A 10,000-nucleotide genomic window follows, 5' to 3' on the forward strand; every position below is an offset into this window, starting at 1 on the left:
AGTTCCGGCGGCATTAACGACACACGAAACGCGCACGGCTCTTCCTCGCGGAGCGTCCGTAGCAGCGTAGCGTTGTCTTTCGCGTTGCTCCACCGCGAGTAACCGCTGCACACACGAAGCCCCTGGTTGATCCTGCCAGTAGTCATATGCTTGTTCAAAGATTAAGCCATGCATGTCTCAGTGCATGCCGAATTAAGGGGTGAAACCGCGGAATGGCTCATTAAATCAGTTATGGTTCGCTTAGGATTGTACCCACATTTACTTGGATAACTGTAATTCTAGAGCTAATACATGCAAAACAGAGTCCCGACCAGTGATGGAAGGGACGCTTTATTAGATCAAACCAATCGGTGGCGTGCGGATCTCCGCGTCCACCGTTTATTTTGGCGACTCTGAATAACTTTGTGCTGATCGTACGGTCCTAGCACCGGCGACGCATCTTTCAAATGTCTGCCTTATCAACTGTCGATGGTAGGTTCTGCGCCTACCATGGTTGTAACGGGTAACGGGGAATCAGGGTTCGATTCCGGAGGGGGAGCCTGAGAAACGGCTACCACATCCAAGGAAGGCAGCAGGCGCGCAAATTACCCACTCCCGGCACGGGGAGGTAGTGACGAAAAATAACGATACGGGACTCATCCGAGGCCCCGTAATCGGAATGAGTACACTTTAAATCCTTTAACGAGGATCCATTGAGGCAAGTCTGGTGCCAGCAGCCGCGGTAATTCCAGCTCCAATAGCGTATATTAAAGTTGTTGCGGTTAAAAAGCTCGTAGTTGAATCTGTGTCGCACACCGTCGGTTCACCGCTCGCGGTGTTTAACTGGCGTGATGTGGGACGTCCTACCGGTGGGCTTAGCCCCGCGAGGGGCCGCCCAAACTAATATCCCGTCGCGGTGCTCTTTACTGAGTGTCGAGTCGGGCCGGTACGTTTACTTTGAACAAATTAGAGTGCTTAAAGCAGGCTATCCTCGCCTGAATACTGCGTGCATGGAATAATGGAATAGGACCTCGGTTCTATTTTGTTGGTTTTCGGAACCCCGAGGTAATGATTAATAGGGACAGATGGGGGCATTCGTATTGCGACGTTAGAGGTGAAATTCTTGGATCGTCGCAAGACGGACAGAAGCGAAAAGCCAAAAATGTTTTCATTAATCAAGAACGAAAGTTAGAGGTTCGAAGGCGATCAGATACCGCCCTAGTTCTAACCATAAACGATGCCAGCTAGCGATCCGCCGAAGTTCCTCCGATGACTCGGCGGGCAGCTTCCGGGAAACCAAAGCTTTGGGTTCCGGGGAAGTATGGTTGCAAAGCTGAAACTTAAAGGAATTGACGGAAGGGCACCACCAGGAGTGGAGCCTGCGGCTTAATTTGACTCAACACGGGAAACCTCACCAGGCCCAGACACCGGAAGGATTGACAGATTGATAGCTCTTTCTTGATTCGGTGGGTGGTGGTGCATGGCCGTTCTTAGTTGGTGGAGCGATTTGTCTGGTTAATTCCGATAACGAACGAGACTCTAGCCTGCTAAATAGGCGTACCTTATGGTATTTCGAAGGCCCCCGGCTTCGGCCGGCGGGTTTTTACTACCAACGTACAAACAAATCTTCTTAGAGGGACAGGCGGCTTCTAGCCGCACGAGATTGAGCAATAACAGGTCTGTGATGCCCTTAGATGTTCTGGGCCGCACGCGCGATACACTGAAGGAATCAGCGTGTGTTCCCTGGCCGAAAGGCCCGGGTAACCCGCTGAACCTCCTTCGTGCTAGGGATTGGGGCTTGCAATTGTTCCCCATGAACGAGGAATTCCCAGTAAGCGCGAGTCATAAGCTCGCGTTGATTACGTCCCTGCCCTTTGTACACACCGCCCGTCGCTACTACCGATTGAATGATTTAGTGAGGTCTTCGACTGGTGCGCGGCAATGCGTCGGCATTGCCGATGTTGCCGGGAAGATGACCAAACTTGATCATTTAGAGGAAGTAAAAGTCGTAACAAGGTTTCCGTAGGTGAACCTGCGGAAGGATCATTAACGTTCCGGAGGTCCTGCTGCTCTGTGTGCACCGTTCTCGTGACGAGCGCGCAGCGGCCGGCGACTGCATGGACGAGGAACCGTACGCGCACGGTAACGTACTACGTTGCCTGCCGCGATACGGGCAGACAAGCTAGAACACGACTCTGCGAGTTGTGTCGAGAGTGGCTGAAGGGGCGCAAAATCTAATCGCACGCGAGACATCGCGTCTTCCGAGTCCGCGCCGCCTTCCCACTCCTCGTCGGAGCGTCCGTCGCGAGACGCGACGCTTCGCTCGAGCAAAATTGCGAGATCGAGAGGAGAGAATAGTTTATGCGACGCAACGACCGCGTGCGCGCTCACACGCCGCCAACGGTGGCGTGCTGCGGTGTGCGCCGCATTCGTCGCCGTCGTATAAGAGAGGATTGTCGGTCGGGACGAGTGTGTCGAGATCTCGAGAGCTCAAAGCGAGAGAGGACCCCGGGCATATTGTGGAGAAGAAGAGAGATTCGAGAGTTGTACGCATTGCCGTATTACGCTCTTTGCATCCTCTCTCTCTCTCGTTTCCTGCGGAGATTCTCCGACTCTCTGTCTCTCGCGCGCTTCGAACGACCCGTTGCGCGGACCACCGCGCTCAGCGCGCCCCTTAGCCGGGGCTAGCGCGGCCGGTTGGTCTCGTTGTGCGAATCCAGGAGGAGCGCGAAGGTGCATCTATATGCGCGCCCGCTCGCGGATCAGGATCGGTGAGAAGGAGACTACGGAGGCGCGCTCGCGCGCTGCCTCTATCTCCGCGATTCGGACGCGTTGCGGTGCGCGCGAATGCGCCGCGTACCGGTGGTAACCTATGCTGCCGCGTCGTCGTGCGCGCCGGGCGAGGAGTGGAGAGTGCGACGATTCTCGCCGCTGCTCTTCCTCCGGTCCGCGCGCGCGATCGCGCGCGTGAAGGGTTCGTCGAATATGCTAGTCATTTTCGACCCCGATGGTTTTTCAAAGAGTTCCGCCCGGCTCGCTTCGCGAGAGACGCAACCTCTTGGTTTTCGCACCGCGCCGACAACCGACGTCTCCCTCTCTCCATTATTGTGCCGTAGCCCCTGTAACAGGGCGGCGGTCCGCGCGTGCTCGGACGCGCGGCCAGGCTGATCGAAGGGCCAAAACGAAGAAGACGCACATTGTTGTCTATTCCTTGATAGAGCGTACTTGGTGCGCGAAGGAACGATTACCCTGAACGGTGGATCACTTGGCTCGTGGGTCGATGAAGAACGCAGCTAATTGCGCGTCAACTTGTGAACTGCAGGACACATGAACATCGACATTTCGAACGCACATTGCGGTCCACGGATACAATTCCAGGACCACGCCTGGCTGAGGGTCGTTTTATCGAAGACAAACTGCTTGCGCGCGCCGTTTCGACGGCCGCGTACGAGCGATTCGTTGGACGTTCGCCCGATCGCGGCGGCCGGCGAGAGAGTTATACCCGCATCCACGAGAAAAGAGAAGAGAAGCGAGGAGTCGTCGATGACGCCTTCCCCGGGGTATCAGGCACACTACGCACGCTATCCACGCGGCGAGTTGCTGGATTCCATCAGGGTTTTACGACGCGCTCGCGCGCGCGCTCTCTATACTCGCGGAACGGCGGCGTACTCGCGCCCCCGTTGGGCGTCGTCCGAAATAACGAGGTTTGAGGGTCGAACGAATGAACGACGACCGACCGAAAGATGCGATCGAGAATCGCAGAGAGACGCACGCACGCACACACGCACGGGAGGGAAGGACGTGCGCGGTGGTGATAAACGTGGCGAGCTCTTGCAAGGAGTTTATACGTTATACGTATATACGCGCCGAACGAAAAAGAGTAGATCTGCCTCTCGCGCGCCGCCGCCCGGAGTGAAACAAGCCGACAATTCGTTCGCGCTTGTACTCCCGGAAGGTGGCCTGTGTGCCGCTTGCGGCGCGCGCGGGATCCAAGGCTGATCCACGGAGAAGTAGTTCATAAGGAGCGCGGAGAACCGAGTTTGAGTTTTCCTCTCCTTCTCCGAATGAAGATCGGAGAGGAGAATAGAGGCCGCGAGATAATCGCGCGCCTCCTCGTTCTCCTTCTGCACAGAGCGCATATCGTCGCTTTACCGCCGCCAACGCAAAGGAAACTCGAGAGGAGGGATTTTAGAGATATATACGACGAAGCAAAGATACGAGAGAACCTGACCGTATTATAAGAGAGAGAGAGTGGTCGTCGCCGCTGCAGCTGCTGCCGGCCGCCGCCGCAGTCGCGTTGCCGACGCCACCACGACGCGCAAACCGGCCTCCGACGTTCGCGTCGGGCTGGCTGGCCAGTTGTCGTCGTGGTCGGTTGGTTGGCGCGCGCGGGCGCGCGGATCGCGGCGCGGTTGACGCAACGTCGACGAAAGACCACCACGCCCTCGCGGTTGTTCTCTCTGCCTCGTTCGTTTTCTCATTTTCCCTTCGTCTCTTCTTTCAAATATTTTGCGTGCACCGATCGCCCCCTGCGCAGCAAAAGTGTGTGCGAGGTGAGAGATCGCGCGCGGGTCGACCGCGCGTGTTCCCGAGTCCACGAAAGCGCTATGTATGGTAGCAGCTCTTGACCGGGGCACGCGGCGTAGTCTAACCAAGCGCTCGCGCGCGGCGTTTCGCCGCGTTGCGTTTCTATTTTCTCTCGCGTCGTCGTCGTCGTCGTCTCGCCTTCTTCGTATTATATATATATAGTACAGCCTCACGACAATTTCTTTTGACGACCTCAGAGCAGGCGAGATCACCCGCTGAATTTAAGCATATTATTAAGCGGAGGAAAAGAAACTAACCAGGATTTCCTTAGTAGCGGCGAGCGAACAGGAAAGAGCCCAGCACCGAATCCCGCGGTTCCGCCGCAGGGAAATGTGGTGTTTGGGAGGGTCCGCTTATCCCGAGGTGCCGCGTCGCGTCCAAGTCCATCTTGAATGGGGCCACTTACCCGCAGAGGGTGCCAGGCCCGTAGCGACCGGTGCGCGTCTCGGGAGGATCTCTCCTTAGAGTCGGGTTGCTTGAGAGTGCAGCTCTAAGTGGGTGGTAAACTCCATCTAAGGCTAAATACGACCACGAGACCGATAGCGAACAAGTACCGTGAGGGAAAGTTGAAAAGAACTTTGAAGAGAGAGTTCAAGAGTACGTGAAACCGTTCAGGGGTAAACCTAAGAAACCCAAAAGATCGAACGGGGAGATTCATCGTCAGCGACGCTGGCTTCGCGTCGGTGGGCGATGCCCCGCGGCCTCACGGCTCGCGCGCGGGCACGCTGCCGCGCGCCGATGTCCGGCGTTTTCGTCGTCGTGCACTTCTCCCCTAGTAGAACGTCGCGACCCGCTGGGTGTCGGTCTACGGCCCGGGTGCGGTGTCTGACGCGTCGCCGGTAACACGGCACGCCGTCAAACCCTCGGTCGCCCGGCCGGCTGCCCGGCGGTACACGCAAGGTATCAGGCCGCAGCTCACACGCGGGAGTGCGTCGAGGCCGTCGCAAGCGCGCGCCACGGTACACGGAGGCTTACGGACCTAGCGCCGTCACCGGTCCTGGCCCGCTGTTGGTCGTACGGTTAACCTTCGACAGGCCTGCAAACGTTCCCCGGGCAACTCGGGGACCGATACCGGTCGGCGACGCTACTGCTTTGGGTACTCTTAGGACCCGTCTTGAAACACGGACCAAGGAGTCTAACATGTACGCGAGTCATTGGGATCAGCGATACCTAAAGGCGTAATGAAAGTGAAGGTCGGCCCTGGTTGTCGACCGAGGGAGGATGGGCCGCGTCGCGATGCGGCTCCGCACTCCCGGGGCGTCTCGTTCTCATTGCGAGAAGAGGCGCACCCAGAGCGTACACGTTGGGACCCGAAAGATGGTGAACTATGCCTGGTCAGGACGAAGTCAGGGGAAACCCTGATGGAGGTCCGTAGCGATTCTGACGTGCAAATCGATCGTCGGAACTGGGTATAGGGGCGAAAGACTAATCGAACCATCTAGTAGCTGGTTCCCTCCGAAGTTTCCCTCAGGATAGCTGGCACTCGGCCGTTCCGCACGGAACGCGCGAGAGTCTCATCTGGTAAAGCGAATGATTAGAGGCCTTGGGGCCGAAACGACCTCAACCTATTCTCAAACTTTAAATGGGTGAGATCTCTGGCTTTCTTGAACTATGAAGCCACGAGCATCTCGGATCAGAGTGCCAAGTGGGCCATTTTTGGTAAGCAGAACTGGCGCTGTGGGATGAACCAAACGCAGAGTTAAGGCGCCCAACTCGACGCTCATGGGACACCATGAAAGGCGTTGGTTGCTTAAGACAGCAGGACGGTGGCCATGGAAGTCGGAATCCGCTAAGGAGTGTGTAACAACTCACCTGCCGAAGCAACTAGCCCTGAAAATGGATGGCGCTGAAGCGTCGAGCCTATACTCTGCCGTCAGCGGCAAGTGGGGCGGCCGTGGGCAGGGCGTGGGTAACTCCTCGCCCGGAGCTTACAGGCCGCCACGAAGCCCTGACGAGTAGGAGGGTCGCGACGGTGTGCGCAGAAGGGTCTGGGCGCGAGCCTGCCTGGAGCCGCCGTCGGTGCAGATCTTGGTGGTAGTAGCAAATACTCCAGCGAGGCCCTGGAGGACTGACGTGGAGAAGGGTTTCGTGTGAACAGCCGTTGCACACGAGTCAGTCGATCCTAAGCCCTAGGAGAAATCCTATGTCAATGACGGCGTACGATACTCTCGTTGTCGCAGAAAAGTCTCGCGCACACAAAAAGCGCGCGCGCACACGCGAGTGTGCCGTCGCGCGCGGTGAGTGAACTTTTGACACACGCCCGTCGGGCGAAAGGGAATCCGGTTCCTATTCCGGAACCCGGCAGCGGAACCGCATACAATTCGGGCCCTCGTAAGAGTGTTCGTCGGGGTAACCCAAAATGACCTGGAGACGCCGTCGGGAGATCCGGGAAGAGTTTTCTTTTCTGTATAAGCGTTCGAGTTCCCTGGAAACCTCTAGCAGGGAGATAGGGTTTGGAACGCGAAGAGCACCGCAGTTGCGGCGGTGTCCGGATCTTCCCTCGGACCTTGAAAATCCAGGAGAGGGCCACGTGGAGGTGTCGCGCCGGTTCGTACCCATATCCGCAGCAGGTCTCCAAGGTAAAGAGCCTCTAGTCGATAGACTAATGTAGGTAAGGGAAGTCGGCAAATTGGATCCGTAACTTCGGAATAAGGATTGGCTCTGAGGAGCGGGGCGTGTCGGGCTTGGTCGGGAAGCGGGTCTGGCTGACGTGCCGGGCCTGGGCGAGGTGAACTATCGGCGTTCTCGCGCCGGTTCAGGGATCCGAGCTCGGTCCCGTGCCTTGGCCTCCCGCGGATCTTCCTTGCTGCGAGGCTTCCGTGGCGGCGCGAGCCGTCGTGGTCGTCCTCTTCGGCCGCCATTCAACGCTCAGCTCAGAACTGGCACGGACTAGGGTAATCCGACTGTCTAATTAAAACAAAGCATTGCGATGGCCCTCGCGGGTGTTGACGCAATGTGATTTCTGCCCAGTGCTCTGAATGTCAACGTGAAGAAATTCAAGCAAGCGCGGGTAAACGGCGGGAGTAACTATGACTCTCTTAGTTACTTTGGCCTGGAAATTTTTCACAACATCGAGAATATTTCCAGGTCAAGCCGAGCAGCTACCTCCTCGTGGTCCCGCTGGAAACACGACTTATGTCGTGGCTAAATGCTGCTCGGATTGACGGTTAAGTGCAGCCGATAATGCACGTTACGCGAAGATCAGCGTAAGGTGAGGAGCAGCCCGTTATAAATGCCCAAACGCCTACCTCGGGCTTCCGGGGGAAGGGATGAACAGGTTAGCTCCCTGTCCATTCGACAACAGCATGCTTTCAGTGACAGAAACATTGCCTCGGACCTGAACGCGCAAGGTCCCGCGCCTCAGGAATCACAGGGGACTACTGATGACGAAATGGCTTGCTTACGGAATATTGAAATACTTTTGCCCTTTGAGTCAGCGTTATGTCCTGAGTGTTTGGGCGCCAGTCGTGCGCGTTACAGAGCGTTGAGTTTAAACGACGCAATAGGACACTACACTGAAAAACATGCAACATTAAACATCGTTTTTGTATGCCGAAAATGTCAAAAATCATACAAGGGCAAGCACGCAGCGTTGTGCCACATACCGAAGTGTCCGGGAAGCAAGAGCGAAGAGAGAGGGCTTCGATGTCCGGACTGCCGGGAGAGCTTTTTGACGCAAAGGGGTCTTAGTCAGCACAAGAGGCACCGCCACCCCGACCTTAGAAATGAAGAACGCGCAACACAGCAAAGGCCAGCTAAAGAGGATCAATCAAGACTCGGCGCTACTTTCTCGCCAGAGGACATTAGGTTAATGTATCGATTAGAGCGGACCCATAAAGGGAATCCGAATATCGCTCAGAAAATAGCAGAGCAATTAACCTCCAAAACACTTAAACAGATCCGAGATAAGAGAAAAGAACCAGCCTACTGTCGCAGAAGGGACGTCTATCTTAAAGAAAGAGCTAGTATGCTTCCGACAATAAGAAAAAGGTCAACAACGTCACTAAACTCAACAGCCTCAAGTGCCGAAGGAACGCCTAATAGGACCATCGTGGATTTCGGCAGCGCAGTAGGAAAGCAAGATGAACCACAAGCAAGTACTAGTGAAATGGAAAATAGCAAAAACACAACGAAAACTGCGCTCAAAAGTCCTCAGGTAACACCCGAAGATAAAAAGGACAAAATGCTGGAACGCGATCCTGAAAATAAAGAAGAAAACATTACAGAGAGTCCAATTGAACACGATTCACCGGCGCTAATACTTAGAGAATGTCGTATTGACTTAGAGAGATGCGATTACATGATAAAAATACCATCGTCCCCGGAACCGGATACCGATCCCCCTGCGGAAATCGGGTGGAGAGCGGAATTAATTGATGCTCTGAAAACACGAGACCGCACAAAATGGCCTCGTCGTCTTGCAATATTTGGCAAGGCAATACAAAACGCCGCAGAAAAGCTAGACAGCGCATCAATGGAGGAGGTATATGCGGAAGTGGAAAAATACCTTGGCAAAGCGAATGGACCCGAAGAAGAAAAGAGGCGCTTTCGCAACAAACATAGTAAGAAAAGAAGCTATAAACGCTATCAATACGCCAGAACTCAAGATTTGTTCAAGAGAGACCCGGGTCTGCTGGCCAAGCACGTACGACTGGGCTCTGATCACACTGCTAAGAACTGCGTAAACATCCCTAAGAATGAAGTGCGAGACTTATATACTATACTATGGGGATCCAAGGTTCCTACTCGCATAGAGGAGAATAATGAGTCAGAGACTTTGAATTTCGATGCTTTTGGACCTGTAACGAAAGAGGAGATTAAGAAACGACTCACGCGAATTAAGAAAAGTACAGCACCGGGTCCCGACGGTATAAAGAAACCTGCGCTGCTGGGTCCTCTCAAAAACGAGATATTAGCGGACCTATTTAATCTGATTCTTGCTGTGGGCAATCTGCCTAATTCATGGAAACTGAACAGAACTACACTGATTCCGAAAGAAGGTAAGGACGACACAAAGGTGACCAACTATCGTCCGCTTACCATTGGTAGTATTCTTGGTCGATTATTCTGGGGTATATTGGATGAACGTCTTAGAACGGTGATAAAAATAAGTCCAAGACAAAAAGGATTTGTATCAGAAGCGGGATGCTTTGCAAACGTGCGAATCCTGCATGAAGTAACTACCCAAATGAAGCAGGAAACGGGAGGCGTGGGAATACAACTAGACGTATCGAAAGCCTTTGATACAGTCCCTCACGAAGCTATACCGATGGCCTTGAAACGCAAGGGAATACCGCAGCCCATAATCGATCTAATTAGAGAATCATATGAAAATGCGACAACAGCGATATCTCATCCTGAAGGAGAAATCAGAATTGTTCTAAGACGAGGTGTCAAGCAAGGGGACCCTCTATCTCCCCTCTTGTTTAATCTG

The 10,000-nt window shown here is 54.6% G+C and overlaps 2 non-coding genes and 1 pseudogene across 2 annotated transcripts; all 3 read left to right on the top strand.

The window, feature by feature from the left end:
• The first annotated feature begins 119 nt into the window (after positions 1–119).
• LOC139110804 (small subunit ribosomal RNA) lies at positions 120–2,028 on the top strand. The gene has a single exon (XR_011547062.1). It is a non-coding gene; the product is annotated as a small subunit ribosomal RNA (ribosomal RNA).
• A 1,196-nt stretch (positions 2,029–3,224) lies between these two features.
• On the top strand, positions 3,225–3,379 carry LOC139110853 (5.8S ribosomal RNA). The gene has a single exon (XR_011547091.1). It is a non-coding gene; the product is annotated as a 5.8S ribosomal RNA (ribosomal RNA).
• Positions 3,380–4,754: 1,375 nt separating this feature from the next.
• LOC139110824 (large subunit ribosomal RNA) overlaps positions 4,755–10,000 on the top strand; it is an 8,266-nt pseudogene continuing 3,020 nt past the window's right edge.

The sequence above is a fragment of the Cardiocondyla obscurior genome, linkage group LG21 (genome assembly GCF_019399895.1).
Source record: "Cardiocondyla obscurior isolate alpha-2009 linkage group LG21, Cobs3.1, whole genome shotgun sequence".
Lineage (NCBI taxonomy): Eukaryota > Metazoa > Arthropoda > Insecta > Hymenoptera > Formicidae > Cardiocondyla > Cardiocondyla obscurior.